Here is a 16,971-nt window from a genome sequence, read left to right as displayed (position 1 = left end):
ATATCGTGTTTCACAAACAGGTGCTCCACAAACACCACGATTGCAAACACCACGACTGCAGCTGGTTCTTTTTGTTAAAATGTTTCCAGAGCAGAAGTGGTCATTTGGGCAGGAGGTCAAAAATTACCACAAATGAACTGACATTGCTACTGGCTTGCACATTTTGGACAGTGTTCCCTGATAAGAGTGCAAGCTCCTTCTTGGCAAGGGAATATTTCCCTTACTTATATTGTGCTATCCCAAAAACTTAGTATAGTGTACTTCAACCCAGTTAGTTGGGTGACACATAAATACTATTATTAGTAAAAAATGTCAACATAGTTCAACCTTCTTCCCGGGGTCATCTATTTCGCCATTAGAAAACTCCCATTTACGCCTGGACTGTTCTTCTCCAGAATGAAGTCTTTCCGTCGTCAGGAAATAATCAATATTGCAGCTCAACACTGCCCAGATGAATGTTTAAAATGGCCACCCACCAGTTGGCGGGAGAATGAGCAAGAGAGGAATTTGGGGAAGAAACATTTCAGATCAATTTTCTTAGATGCTGAAGACCACTGTGATGGAATGCCCGGCATAAGCAGACGGAATTAGATGTGATCTGAAGACAGTCATTTATAACAACCTGGGCCTGGGTCAAGACTCTGCTGCTTTTAGTCTAATTGCCTCTTTTTCTTCATATCGCTAAACTACCTGTAATTTTATTTCTGCGGCTTTCCTCTCTCACTCTCTCCAGTTCCTTAAATGTTAGATTTGAAAAAGAAGACAACTGTAGATGGCCGATAATTTCCAGAAGACTGTAATTCAAAAATCTAGGGTGTCCTTGTGTCCTAAGGCACGGTCACCGACCTAAAAGCCAGCCTCCTGGAGTAAATGTATCTACAAGCTCCATTTTGTCTTCTAATTCCAAAGTATTCCTCAGGAGCCATATATCTCTGTACCATGCTAACTCAGTGAGTATTCCCAACCAAAATCATAAGAAACAAAGTTAGCTTTGGACTCAGTCAAGTCACAACGTTCATAAAAATGCATAATGTCACCAAATAAGAACAAGTAGATTCTAGTTCCAGTATGCATGTTTAGGATTAAATAGGGCATATAAACAGATGTGTTCAGAAGTGTTTTGGATACTTGTCAGTACATACGTACATACATAATTGGTCTTGTCTTATGCTGTCAAGTCATCTCCGACCCATAGCAATTTCATGGGCATAGCTCTCCCAGAATGCCCCACCTCCATCTGCAATCCGTCCGGTAGTGTATCCATAGACTTTTTGAAGTAAAAATATTAAAGTGGGACCATTGCCTTCTTCCAAGCATTAAACCTGAGTCTCCACCCTCGATTCTCGCCCAGGCTGCTGCTGCCTGGGAGACTTGACTTGTAGCAGATGGCCTTCCACTCGCTAGCCCCTGCCCAAGTTAGGAATGGATTGGACAGGCCTCTGCTTGACTCTCCCTGCCATAGCCAATACTGGTAGAGGACTGGAAACTTTCCAGCTATGATCCTGAGAGGGGACATAATTGGTACATAATTGGTCAGTGAAGAAGCATGGCTTGGTGGAGAGAACAAGGGTCTGTGAGTCAGAAGGTCATGGGTTCTAGTCTCAGCTCCACTACATATCTGCTATGTGACCTCGGACAAGTCACGAGCCTCCTCAGTTCTCTCATCTTTAAAATGGGAATTAAGACTGCAAGCCCCACGAGGGATGTGGACTGGGTCCAACCTGATTAGCCTGCATCTACCCTAGGGCTCAGAACAGTGGCTGGCACATAGTAAGCATTTAAAGAATACAAAAATTACAAATTATAATTACACTGAATTTGGCTAGGAAGCATTTGCAGCTTGAAGGAATTGTGGCAGAAGAAGGAACAATGTTAAGGTGAGAGACCTGTGAGGAAAACTTGACAATCAACGGTGGAGGTCAAGAGAAAACATATAAAGCCACAAAATCACACACACACAGAGGCAAAGGGAAACACAGGGTGATAGAGAAAGAAAAATGGGAACATTAATCCCGGGATTGAGAGAGACTGATAAACACTCAGAGCTAGACAGAGAAATAGACAATTAATTGTAGGATGTAAACCATCTGAAAATTCTAGATATAATTGTGAATATATAATTATACATATACCTGCAAAGTACTGTACAATGAATGGATGATATCTCTTCACCTCTGTTTTCAGGGTCTCTGTTTATGCCTCTCCAATTGCTGCATCTGTGTTTTTGCCTCCCTGACTCTTTCTGCCTCTGCTTTCCATGACAGTGCCTGAACATTGCCTATGCATGTCTATATCTGTCACCTCTGTGTGTCTCTGGGTCAATTTCTCTGATTCAGTCTTTCTGTATCTGCATGGCATTTGTCAAGCCACATGCAGAGAACCAAACCCCAGAAAAAAAAATCAATAGAGGCAATCACTGACCAGGCTGGAGAGGTTCTACTTAAGTAGGAGTTTCCATCTCCCCACCCTCACTGTTCCCAGGTCGCCAACTTTAGCAGCGACTCAGAGTCCAGCTGGGACTTTGGCTCCTGCCTGCCCATAACCAACAAACAACCCTAAAGAGGATGAAGGCAGAAGTAGGAGATTTGATCTTAGGGGGGCATGAAAAGGGGAATGAGTCTGCTGTAATGTTTCTTATGTTGTAATAACAATAATAATAATAGTAATAATAATAATATTGATTATATCTGTGAAGTGCTCACTATGTTCCGGGCACTATTCTAAGTGCTAGGCTAGATACAAGCAAATCGGGTTGGACACAGTCACTGGTGCACGTGGGACTCACAGTCTTAATCCCCATTTTACAGATGAGGGAACTGAGGCAAAGAAAAGTTAAGTGACTTTCCCGAGGTTATCCAGCAGACAAGTGTCAGAGCAAGGATTAGAGCCCAGTTCATTCTGATTTCCAGGCCCAGACTCTATCCAGTAGGCCGTGCTGCTTTGTACTCTCCCAAATGCTTAGTAAAGTGCTCTGCATGCAGTAAGTGCCCAATAAAATTGATTGATTGATGAAAATGTAGCATGGTCTGGAGCAGCCATGTCCTGGAATTGGCCTTGGACATGCCTGACTGCTAATTTAGGAAGGTTGCATCATGCATCGCGTAGTGGATGACACTTTGAAGTTTGTCTTAAAGTGCCAGACTGATTGAGGCCAGCCCTGTTGTCTGGAGGTTTGATGTGTTGAACAATGACTTGATGCTCGTCTCCGTTGCCAGATCGCAGTGAGTGGTAACTTGTCTTGCTAATTGATCCATCGGTATTTATTGGTTTCAGCTTCCTCTCTAGTCTGACAATTCCAAAATCTCCTTCTCCCCACCTCTGCACTCCCACAGTTCTTCCTGCCTTCAGAACATCTCTACTTGGCTATCCCATAGACACGTCCCAAACAGAAATCCTCAATTTCCCCTCTTGTCCTTCCCCTGTCTTTTCCATTACCATAGGCAACACCTTTATTCCCCCTGTTTTACAAGTCTGTAATCTAGCATAACCCTTGATTCATCTCTCTTATTCAACCCACACATACAATCTGTCCCTAAATCTCGTCCATTCAACCTCCACAGCATCTCTAAAATCCACCCTTCGTTGTCCATCCTCCATCCAAACAACTTCCATGCTGGTCCCAAGCTTTTATCGTCTCCCACCGTGACTTTTGAAACAGCATCCTCCCTGTCCTCCCTGCATCTTGTGTCTCTTCCACTACAGTCCTTACTTCGCTCACTGCCTGTATCACTTTTCTAAATCAATCTTCAGTTAGTATGTCCCACTGCTTAAGAGCCTCCAGTGGTTGCCCATCCACTGGCAAAGCAGTGTGGCTTAGTGGAAAGAGCGTGGGCGTCGGAAGTTATGTATTCTAATCCCAGGTCCGCCACTTGTCAGCTGTGTGACCTCGGGCAAGTCACTTAACTTCTCTGTGTCCAAGTTACCTCATCTGTAAAATAGGAATGAAGACTGTGAGCCCCATGTGGGACAACCTGATTTCCCTGTATCTACCTCAGTGCTTAGAATAGTGCTTGGCACATAGGAAGTGCTTAACAAATATCAACATTATTATTATTATCCACCTCTGCATCAGAGAAAATCTTCAGCATTGACCTTAAGGCACTCAATCAGCTCTCCCCCTCCTATTTTGAAGCAGGATGAGCTAGTGTAAAGAGCATTGCCCTGGAAGTCTGAATGACCTGGGTTCTCATCCCAGCTCCAGCACTTGTCTGCTGTGTGACCTCAGGCAAGTTACTTAACTTCTCTGTGCCTCAGTTACCTCATCTGTGAAATGAGGACTGAGACTGTGAGCCCTATGTGGGACAAGGATGGCTTCCAACCTCATAATCTTGTTTTTACCCCAGTGCTAGAGTGGTGCTTCACACAAAGTGCTAAAGAAATATCATCATTATTATCATTATTAATGTTATTATGACCTCAGCTCAAAGATTTCTTCTTCCAACCCAGCCTACACATTTCACTGCTCTAAAGACAACTAGTCACTGTACTTCAATCTCATCTCTCCTTGTCCACATCGTCCTTCTGGGATGGAATTCCCTTCCCCAAAATATATGACAGATCACCACTCTCACCTTTAAAGCTCATAATAATAATAATATTTAAGTGCTTACTATGTACCAAGAACATTCATTCATTCATTCAATCATATTTATTGAGCGCTTTCTGTGTGTAAGGCACTGTACTAAGAGCTTGGAAAGTACAATTCGGCAACAGAGACAATCCCTACCCAACAACAAGCTCACATCTAGAAGGGATGAAAAATAATGATGTATTTGTGAGCTTACTATGTGCCAGGCACTGTACTAAACCCTGGGTTGGCTACAAATAAGTCTGGTTGGATGTAGTCCCTGCCTTGCAGAGGACTCACAGTTTTAATCCCCATTTTACAGATGAGGTAACGGAGGAACAGAGAAGTGAAGTGACTTGCCCAACGTCACACAGCAGACATGGGCAAAGTCGGCATTAGAACCTACAATCTCTGACTTCCAGGCCTGCTTTCTTTCTGCTAGGCCATGCTTCTTCTCTAGAGAGCATGATCTGGTAGAAAGAGCAGGGCTTGGGAGTCAGACAACATGAGTTCTAATCCCGACTCCACCACTTTATTACTGTGTGACCTCATCCAATAATTGGGAATTCATTCCCATTCCCTCCTAGACTGGGAGTTTCAAGTGGAGCAGGGACTGTGTCCTATATGGTCATCTTGTATCTACCCCAGAGTTTAGTTTGGTGCATGGCACATAGTAAACATGTAACAATTACCATAATCATCAATATTATCATTATTATTATTATTATTACTCCCTCCTAGTGTGACTGTGAGCCCCATGTTGGGCAGGGATTGGGTCCACCCTGATTGCCTTGGATCTGCCCCAGTGCGTGGAACAGTGAGAGGTAGCATGACTAGTGAGAAGCAGCGTGGCTTAGTGGCTAGAGCACAACCTTGGGAGTCAGAAGGATCTGGGTTCTAACCCTGACTCCACCAGATGTGTGTTGTGTGACTCTGGGCAAGTCATTTAATGTCTCTGGGACTCTCAGTTACCCCATCTGTAAAATGTGGATTGAGTGTGAGTTCAATGTGTGACATGAACTCGAGTCCATCTTGATTATCTTGTGCTTGGCACATCGTAAGTGCTTTAGTAACTATTATTATTATTACAGGGCTTGGCACATAATAAGTGCTTAGCATGAGGATTATTATCATCATTGTCTCTGGAAGCCTAGAATGCACTGTCCATAGTGTCGTGAGTTGTGTATTTCAGTGGCAAAATCCACAGGTGCATTTTGCCAGTGAAGAAAGTCATCTAGTCAACCCATTAGATTAGTCTTCGCATTATTTCCATTACGGTAGGCCTCAGTCAAATTAGACCCTGCTCTCCACGACTTAGGCCCTAGCTTCCGTGCTTTAAACGGCCGTGTAAATAGTTATTTGCAACTGATTTTGTTGTTGTTGCTTTTCCTGAATGGAAGTTAGTATTAACACTGAAAACCAAATCTAGCCTTCCAACAATGGAGAAAAATATCACACATTACTATGTAAGAAAACAACAGCTGTGTGGTGACATTGTATGATTCGATGGTCTTCCATTAGTATCAGCCTAAATTTCCCAGTTAGGTGCTGTTAGCTGTTTATTGATAGTTTTTGTCAGGGCTTTCTATGAGAGGTGTGTGTTTGATTAGAACACCTTCACACAGGGAACAGAAGACTAAAATAGGTTTCTGAGGATGTGTGCTCCAAATGCTAGCTGGTCGATTTAATCTCACACTCCAGGATTTGAAAGTCTCAAGTTTAGAACTGCAGTTTAAGTCTCAGAAAAGTCCATAGTTATGAAGTAATAATTCCAATTAAAAATACAGAAATGTCAAATTCCGGAAGAACCACGCTCCATCTTTTGAAGTTTCATGTTGGCTTACTTTAGTGATATTTTCATCTGTTTTTTTTTTTTTCTCCTCTTAAAATAATTCATAACTGAATACCATCTTGTACTTTAAGCTTGGGGCTCTGCTAATGTCAAAACACCAGAGAAACACCTCAGAAGTTTATATACGGCCACAGAATTCTGAATTTGAATTGGAGGCTGAGAATTATTTTGAGGATTGATACTGCTGTTTGAAACTTGTAATGTTTAAGACACGTTTAGAACTCAGTCATCTGTTTCAATTAAAACCAGTCAAGGAGCAATACAGGAACAACGTGCAAAATTTCACACTGAACTTGAATAACCACACCCGTTTCTAGGTATTCCAAACAGACTGCTCACTGGCAGATTCCGCCTAAAGCAGTCTGGACAAGCCTCCGGCCAGTAACACCACCATCACTGCTATGATGTGCAAATTCATGTTTGTCCAATTTTCCTCTTCAGCCAACGAAACAAGATGACAAGATGGAGCAGCATACACAATGTCGCAAAGGGTCCCTGAAGGATTACTGTCATTTTGAAGTATGACCATTTTATTTGGCAAAGTCCTCCAAGACGATCCGATAAGCTGCCTCAGTATCTCGCCACCTCATCCATCATCTATAGGATTTAAACTCTGTTAGTCACCGGCCTAGTGACAAGGATGTGGAGCCAGGAGAGAAGAGTGACATTTCAGTAAATGTCTCTCCTACTGCCAGAACAGCCTCTCTGTCCCCACATTGAGTGGCAGGGATAGTCAATCAATCAATCAATGGTATTTACTGAGCGATTACCGTGTGCAGAACACTTTACTGAGCCCTCTAGAGAGCTGGAAGGAGCAATCCCCGGCCACCAAGAGCTTACTCTCTAGAAGATGGCATAGACACAACACCTCCGAGGAGCCGGGAAAGAGACAGGGTGGGATGGGAGGGAGTGGGAGAGAAGCAGTGTGGTTTAGTGGAAAGAGCCCGGGCTTGGGAGTCAGAGGTCATGGGTTCTAATTCCGGCTCTGCCACTTGTCTGCTGTGTGACCTTGGGCGAGCCACTTAGCTTCTCTATGCCTCAGTTACCTCATCTATAAAATGGGGATTAAGACCGTGAGCCTCTTGTGGGACAACCTGATTCCCTTATATCTACCCCAGAGCTTAGAATAGTGCTTGGCACATAGTAAGTTCTTAACAAGTACCATCATTATTATTTATTGGGTTGGTGAACTACCCCTCCACCCCTCCTGGAGCCACCTCTTTGCCTGGGCAGTGTCCCAACACCACAGGGGAAAAAGGAGAGTGGGGTGTCGGTGAACTCCTCTCCCACCCTTCCCAGAGCCACCTCTCTGCCTGGACATGGAGCCCTTTAGGAGAAGCACAGTGACCCTCAAACAGGTGGGGTTTGGCGGCAGGGATCTTTGCTCCTGGCTGGGAGGTGATATGTATGACAAGCAGTGGGGATGGGGAAGGATGCTGGCTTTGATTTTTCAGAAACATTCCATCTGCTCCCCACTATGATTTCACTGTCTAAGAAGATTGGCCGATCTCCCTAGCGAAAATCAGATTCTCTCTATAGGGAACAGAAGACAAAGTTCACTAACATGCCACAGATCAACTCCTTCAACGGGCGGAGGACGGTCCAATAAGGCTGCTCTGAGACACCCATAATCCAATAAAATAGCTTAGCCAATGTACACCTGTACTGCATGCCCGATGAAAACATGAAAAGGAAATGACAGCAGAGGGAAACTACCTATTCAAGAAGGTAAGGGCCTCAGAAGAAATATCTACCCTGAATCTACTCTGTGAATGAATAGTGAAGTACGCGTAGATGACAAGTGAACTCTATGTGGAGCTGACCGAGCAAGGTGAGAACACGAAGGAGAAGAATGTCATCAAGCTAATGAATATATTCGCGCCCTGAGAAGAGAAATTGTGACCCCAAATCTAATGCTGCCAAGAAGTTAAGTCCTCAAAAATAACAAATGTTGGGTCACTGGGAGGCAGCTTATGACTATACGGAGTGAAGTTTGCTATAGCGGGAGCAGCCATGATAGCTAAAGAAAGGTCTTCAAAATTATATCTGAAGGCTGAGTGCTGGCTACACTTGAGGTAGGGTTAGAGGGAAAACAACAGTTTTATGTGCAATAAACATCTCTGTGGAAATGCAGAAGTAACCAAAAACAATGAACTGTATAAATGCTGTTTTGGGGCAGGAGGAAGGTGGAGTGTTGGATACGAAGGGAATCGCTCATGCTTGCCTTAAGTCACAATTAATAATAGAAGTAGTTATAATGATAATGATTATTATTATGATACTTGTTAATTACTTACTATGTGCCAGGATCTGTACTAAGTGCTGGGATGGGTCCAAGCAAATCAGATTGCACACATTCCCTGTTCCTCACGGGCTCATGCTCTTAATCCCCATTTTACAGATGAGGTAACTGAGGCCCAGAGAAGCAACGTGACTTGACCAGGGTCAACAGAAGACATGTGGCAGAGCAGGGATTAGAACCCAGGTCCTTCTGACTTCCAGGACTGTGTTCTAGCCACTAAGCCATGCTGCTTCTCTAGTAATAGTAGTAGAACTAGTACTACACATTTGATGCGATGAACTCTACTAGTCATGTAGGAAATATAGAATGAAGAAGTAAAACGATCCACGCCCACAAAGTACTTCCATGTTTATCAAGGAGAAGACATTACCAAGGCAGGTTTTTCCACAATCTAATCCCTCCCCTAAATTCCTCCTCAATGAATAACCCCTTCCCTCACCCAGCCCAAACACACACTTACAATTATGTTCTCCCTTGATTTTCTGACTAGAATGGAAAAGTGCTAGATGTCAAATATACCACTTCTGTTGCAGGTTGCACTGGGCACCTGCTCCATTCATTGGCAGTTGCCATCACTAACCAAAGGCAAGGTTTTGTTGGGATTGAAATAGCAGCAGCAGCCAGGCATAGTCTATTATGAGGAAACACATTCCTTTTGCTCACTGTTTCTTTCTCATCCCCCTTCTCCACTTCAAAATCCCAGCATACACACACACACAAAATAAAATCCAACCAAATAAGGATAGGGAAAGGTGGACTATAGACAATACTAGGCTATCTAAACACAAGTAAAATGGAACATCACAGGAGATCCTAGTCGACCATAAAATGAATTTGAAACAATATGGTGCCTTTATTACAATACCAAAGCATCCTGAGATATACTTTCAGGAGTAAAGTGTTGGGAGGGAGCTTTTCTAGAATGAAATCTTGTTCATTCAATAGTATTTATTCATTCAATAGTATTTATTGAGTGCTTACTATGTGCAGAGCACTGTATTAAGCGCTTGGAATAAACAAGTCGGCAACAGATAGAGACAGTCCCTGCCGTTTGACGGGCTTACAGTCTAATCGGGGGAGACGGACAGACAAGAACAATGGCAATAATTATTGTTTGCAGGGGACATGTCAACCAGCTACTGTACTTTCCCAGCATTGAACACAGTGCTCAGCACAGCACAGTACATAGGATTGATTCACTGCTATATTTTACATGAGTTAAACCCATCTCAGAGATTTCCATCCATTTTAGGCTACTCCTTCTTAAAAATCAATCATTCATATTTATTGAGTGCTTACTGTGTGCAGGGCATTTTTCTAAGCACTTGGGTGAGTACAAAATAACAACATAGCAGACCCATTCCCTGACCACAACAAGCTTACGATGGAGAGGGTAGAGGAAAACACAAATTTCCTATAAGGGGAAATTAATGGAATTGAGACAATTTTCTTGTAAAGGAAAGAAGGATATTTTGTGGCATTTAAAAAAAAAATCACCAAATCTTCCAGATGCCACATTGCAAAATACATGGAGATATTATTGATGATAATGACGATAGTGACAACGCTAAAAAAAAAAATGTTATCCACTGCAGAATTAGGATGTGCTCATAAGTCAATTCAAAACCATCTGGACAGTAAAATAAGTTAAGCATTACAAAATCTAAATCAAGGAAATTAAGTAAAATTATAAAACTGTATGCTTTGTTAATAACAAATTTTCAAACATGGGTAGGGTTCTAACTGGATGCCATGTCCACAGAAGACCAATCAAGAGGAGAGAGCTCAACTTCAGAATGTGAGAAAGCACTGGTGACTAAAGCTCCTGAATCTATTACTGGTTACAAAAAGTGTCTGCACAATAATAACAATTAGGATATTTATTAAGCTCTATATGCCAAGTATTGAACTAAATACTGGGATAGATACAAGATATTTGGATTGGGCTTCTTATATGAGGCTCACAAGTCTATCAGCCGAGAAATCTCCACTGTACAGTTGATGAAATGGGGTTGAGAAAATTTGACTTTCCCAAAGCCCCACTGCAGCCAACTGGAAGAGAGATGGTGAGAGTGTGTGTTTAGACCTACAGACAAGGAGCAGCTTTCTCCACTTAACAGTCTCAGCTTCAAGTGGAAGATGCCACTTCAATCTTTTGAGGCGATTCTAATATCTCATGTCTACTCAGTAAGGGCAAAATCAGGGACTATTATCTAGAACTCTCCCTCCTCAACAGTAATAGTAAAGTTGGTATTTGTTACGCACTTACTATGAGCCAAGCACTGTTCTAAGCATTGGGGTAGATACAGGGTCATCAGGTTGTCCCACGTAGGGCTCACAGTCTTCAACCACATTTTGTAGATGAGGTAATTGGGGCAATAGAGAAGTTAAGTGATTTGCCCAAGGTCACACAGCTGACAAGCAGCAGAGCTGGGTTTAGACCCCATGACCTCTGACACTCAAGCCGTGCTTTTTCCACTAAGCCACGCTGCTTCTCTACAAGCAGCACTTATAACCTGGACCCGGAATCAGTCTAAATCCACCTGAGTAGAACCAACAATTTTCTTCAGACCTGTTCTGTGGGTCCAACGCCAAACTTTGTTGCGATCGATCAATTAAATTGATGGTATCATTGAGTGCTTACTGTATGCAGATCTCCTTACGAAGGACTCAGGAGAGTATAACATAACAGAGTCGGTAGACACATTCCCTGACCAAAATTACCTCACAGTCAATAAGGAAGATTCCAAGAGGAAACATCTCTGTCCATCGCCTTGTGAAGCCCTGCTGATTTCTTTTGGGAAGCCGTCCTGCCCTGCCTGACCCCATTTGCGAAGGGTGGAGATGGATCTCCTAAGTCCCTTCTCCCAAGGACCTACTCTTACTTCAGGAACCCCAGAGAACAGAAATTGCAGTCATCTGTCCTCATCTTAGAAGAGTGAGGGATTCACCTTTCCCAGAGCATTCAGTAACTAATCCATCTCCCAGCAGAAAGATGGGATCCTCTGGTTATGTTTCAAGATAGTCACTGATTGGAGTAAATCTCTTTGGAGTCTTGGTTGTGACATTCTGTCTAAAAAAAAACCAACTCATTCCCTCTCATTAGGCAAGAAAAGGGATGGATGGAAATATAAAGCAGTGTGGTCTACTGGGAAGAGCACGGGTCAGAGCCAGAGGACCCAGGTTCTAATCCCAGTTCTGCCACTTCCCTATTGTGTGACCTTTGGCAAGTCACTTAAATTCTCTGTGCCTCAGATCCCTCGTCTGCAAAATCTGTGAAACGACCTCCCTCTTATGTAGATTGTGAATGCCATGTGGGACCCGATTATCTTGAATTTACTGTAGTACTTGGTGCAGAGCTTGACACAGGATAAGGATTCAACAGATACCAGAATTATGGGTCTAAGAGGGAAATCTGCCTCTAATACCTCATGACAGCCTGGGTCCCTTGAATCGGACCACTGGCCAGTTATCCCATCTCAACATGAGTAAAACACCAGGGATGTGACCTCAGCTTTACTGCCAAAAGGGCCTGATACACATTTGCTCCTTGAGGCATCCACATACTCAGCCTTGCCATCACTCTGCTTCAGCTCAGCTTTGACTTGCTGGCATTTTCTTTACTGAGAAGCTAAGAGCAAAGTTCCTGAGTAGGAACATGACAGTGGAAAGAGCACAGGCCTGGATGCTAATCCCAGCACTGCCGCATGCCTCCTGTGTGACCTGGGGCAAGTGACCTAACTTCTTTGGGCCTCTGTTTTCTCACCTGTGAAATGGGAATTCACTACCTGTTGTACTTAGACATTGGACCTCAGGTCGAACGGGAACTGTGTCTGGCCTGATTATCTTATATCTACCCCAGCATTTAGTCCAATGAGTGGCACAAAGTTAGCGCTTAACAGATATCGCCATTACTTTATTATTTTAGGTTTCCTTCAGCTTTGCTATGTGAATTAAGCAAATCTGAAAATAGGAACAGGAGATGCTATCCTAGCTAGGGCTCAGCTGCTATATTGTTTTACTTGTCATCAGTTTGCCACCTGTAGGTGAATGGCAAAATCTGCTCCATGGCAGACGGTGAAACACTGCCAATATCCCTGTTCCAATGATCAGAGACTTTATCTACTACTCAACTCCTTTGTTTTGGGGAGTGCTTTTTGACAACTGGATTTGAGGGCCATTCTCAGAGACTTGCTGGAATGACTCCAATCCCTTTCCTGTCTAGAGGCTGAGCTTGAAATCCTTCTGACAACTGCCAGTCTAGACTTTCTCACTAAATGACTCAGCCATTAATAATAATGATAACAATTTTGGTATTTGTTAAGCACTTACTGTGTACCAAGCACTGTTCTAAGCACTGGGTAGATACAAGTTGATCAGGTTGTCTCCCATGAGGCTCACAGTCTTAATCCATATTTTCCAGATGAGGTAACTGATGCACAGAGAAGTTAAGTGCCTTGCCCAAAGTCACATAGCTGATAAGTGTCAGAGCCGGGATTAGAATCCATGACCTCTGACTCCCAAGCCCGTGCTCTTTCCACTGAGCCACGCATTAGGTGAAATAATTTACCGGTGGCCTTTTTATTCCATCTCAGAAAGGTAATTCTCATCCCCAAGTGTATGTGTGCGTGTGCGCATGCATATGTACATATGAGAGTGTGATTAGTGACCCTCCGATATCTCCTCTGCATTCATGTGCCAGTCATTCAGTAATCTTGTGTCAATAATTATAATTGAGCTATATGTTAAGAGCTTATGATGTGCCAGGCATTAAATTAAGCGCTGGGATGGTTACAAGCAAATCGGATTGGACACTGTCTCAAGCACCATTTTGCAGATGAGGTAATTGAAGCCTAGAGAAATGAAGTAACAGAGCAGTCAAGTGGGAGAGCCAAGAATAGAACCCATGACCTTCTGACTACCGGGCCCCGTGTTCTATCCATTATACCATGCTGCTTCTCTAGGTAGGTACATTAAATTGTTATTCATTTGTTCTGATAGAAAAAAACACATCATACATACAAAATTTCATACTACCTGTGTATATTTTTGTCGTTGATAATAGATTTGACACCTGAACACAGATACGTGGATTCTATTTGTACACATATGTGTAAACTCTACTACCAACCATATAAACTCACAGGAGATCAGTCCCGACAGTGGCTAAACCAGATCAAAGAAACTCAACCAGTAGCAACCAGCGTACACCCAAAATAAGAGGCCAATATACATATTTATAAATCTCTCTTGCTGTCTGCTCATGCAAGGAAACAATTTTAATCTGATAAAATTAAGTTATTAATAAACTCCAGCATTCCCAATTATCATTTGAAGTGATTGCCTTATCTATCTTGGTGGTGGAGGAAAAAAGTGTATGTTTAGGTTCAGGGACAGGTATTCTGAAGTGCATTATTTCAAAGAACGATTGGCTCAAGGTAAAAATTGACTGTGATTTTCCACATTGTTTCAATATTTTGCCCTCTCTTTAGCTTCAGTTTCAGTTTCATCTCATGAAAGGAAATAATTTTTAGTCTGTAGAAGATTACCAAACAAAAACACACCGATAGGTACATTTGCATTGCCTGTTTCACACTGACACAGCAAAAGGATTGTAATGTGTGTAACAAGGTGACCTTGCCTTTCTGGTCATTAAATTTTAGTGCTGCTTTTTATTGCATCCTAATGAACATGTAAAATAGTATTTGCACTTGGAGGCAGCCCTTTGGAATTTAAGTATGGCTCCCATTAGATCAGAAAGGTGGGGGGCCGGAGGTGGGGGGGGTGAGGAATGTATAAGTGTGTTAAAGGACCCCAGATTTAAAAGTTCTTATATATCCTAAGCATCAGGTCATGTCATTATGTTCTGAATGAAAATAACATAGCTCAGAATTATGACAAAAATGAATACCTACAGAGAATCTGATTGAGGCGGGAGATGATGACATCTTAAGGGTTTTTTTTTTCCCAAAAGTGCCACATTTCCAGGAAAACTAAGCCATCATCAGTGCTCTCTTTTAGGTCAAACAAAGACGGGGCTGATGTAGCTTTAGTAGGAGGCAGTGGGTCTGGGGAGGAACACTCATTGAAAAATACTGATTGAGCATCAGTGAGTGCAGAGAACTGTAATGGGCGCTTGGGGGAGAATAGGTGGACATAGTAAGCTCCTCAAGGTCAGGGTTAATTGCATTTACCATTTCTACTGTATTGTACTCTCTTAAGCACTAGTAAAATGCTCCACACACAGGAAGGATTTAATAAATGTCATCAATTGGTCGACGTGATCTCTGGCTTCATTCTGGCCAACTATCCCTGCAGCAATTGATGGATCCCACAGAATGCCAAGCCCCCAAAGAGTTGTGATCTGGCCATCGAGATAGAGGCTGCCTTCAGTGATGTTCCTGACGGACTTCCTGAAAGGGCCATTATCAGAGACTCAATGCTGGTCCTTTTAAGAGAGCCTGCAGCAGGCCACCTCTGCAGTTCACAGAGTTTGTCAGCTGATTCTCCTTTTTCCAAAACAATCTTCAAGTCAAAGGAGCTAACTCTTCTTCCCTAATCCCCCACTTGAAGGGGGATATTTATCGGTAAGAAACGGACACAGCTGGAGTGTGTTACATAGGTTACATGCTGCCTGCATCTATAACTGTCTGTGTCTCCAACTCAGAGGTCAAATAATCTAATTTGTTTTTCTGTATCCTGTGTTCTTAGAACTTCCATTAATATGCTGATGACATCATGGCTCTACAAGTAGTGTGGAATTTGCCACGACTCCAGCAATCAAGAAAATTTGTCATTAGGCAATGAATTCAATTATCCATTAAAAGTCAAACGATCCTAACACTTCATTAATGCCAAGCATGAAATAAAGAAAGGCAGTAAGAATGTTTGATGGATTAAGCTGTAAAAGAAGATGGCTATTGTCGTAATGTTTTCTGGTTGGTGTTTTAGTGCTTGGAAGAAACAATTGCTTGGAAAAAAGCAGGGTTTGAAAAAGAGGGTGTTCATCGTTTAAGTATACTTTTTTGTCAACGTGAATATGTCTAGAACCTTAGTGCTCTTTGAAATATGGTTAAAAAGATGAAGTTAAAGTAAGGGACATATAGGCGAGGTTAAAAGTGGTGTAATAGAAGGAGTTAATGGTCAATAGTTAGGAAGAAACTAGATGATCTCAAATTTTCTAAGGCATTGCCAGCGTCCTGTTTTGTTGATATTTTTAAATGGCATTTGTTAAGAGGTTATTATATGCCAGACACTGTAAAAGCGCTGGGATAAATACAAGATAAATAAGTTGCATACAGTAGGTGACCCACATGGGACTCACAATCTAAATCTCCATTTTACAGATGAGTCACCTGAGGCCCAGAGAAATTGAGTGACTTGCCCAACATCACACAGCCTAAGTAGTGGAGCTGAGATTAGAACCCAGGTCCTCTGACTCCCAGGATAGTGATCTTTTGATTAGCCTCAATACTTCTCTCTATTAATGGGGTCAAATACTTCTTTAATACCTAAATGTCTCTAATACTAGAGTAAACAATAATAATAAAGACATCAGTTAAGCAATTACTATGTGCCAAGCACCTTATTAAGCCCTAGGGTACATATTGGAAACTGTTTAGAAGTCAGTGTATTCTTCTATCTGCCAGCCTCTAAAGATCCTATCTGCTGAACTAGGTGTTGGGCTGAAACTATACATTGTATTCAGTTGGTTAAATTTTTTATTACTCCATAGAATCTAGAATGTTTCCAGTAATGAAAATATGAAAGACACCCTGATGATTTCTACAGTCACCCCTCTCCCTTTTCTTCTTGAAGATGGTGATTTTTTAGTAACATCCTTTAAATCTATGACATTTTCTCTGTGGAGAAAGGGCTCCTGTGGATATTTGGGGATGAGGTCATCTCCTGACTCTCATCATATTTAGGCACTTGGCTGTTTGGCTGGCTTCGATTGGGGAAATTATTTCACAAAAAGTCAGATGTAAGATCATACCTTCATATTTTGCCAACTTTCTTGACTTCAAGTGGCCTCTTATTCTTCCTCCTTAGTGAGGGAAGGCTTACTTGAAAAGTGCCCTAGACATCGATGTGATTTTTTTCCTTGCCTTTCTTAAGGACCACCCTTGGGGTTTCAGTTATGCTGTGATTTTATGTACTAGGGCCAAACAGCTCCGTTCACAGTAAGCAAGTGTCCTTAGTTTGGCTTTAACCGGTATATCTTTGAATTTTTTCCACTTTAGCATCAAC

This window comes from Ornithorhynchus anatinus, chromosome 6 (assembly GCF_004115215.2).
Source record: "Ornithorhynchus anatinus isolate Pmale09 chromosome 6, mOrnAna1.pri.v4, whole genome shotgun sequence".
NCBI lineage: Eukaryota > Metazoa > Chordata > Mammalia > Monotremata > Ornithorhynchidae > Ornithorhynchus > Ornithorhynchus anatinus.
Note: the sequence above shows the minus strand (reverse complement) of the source record.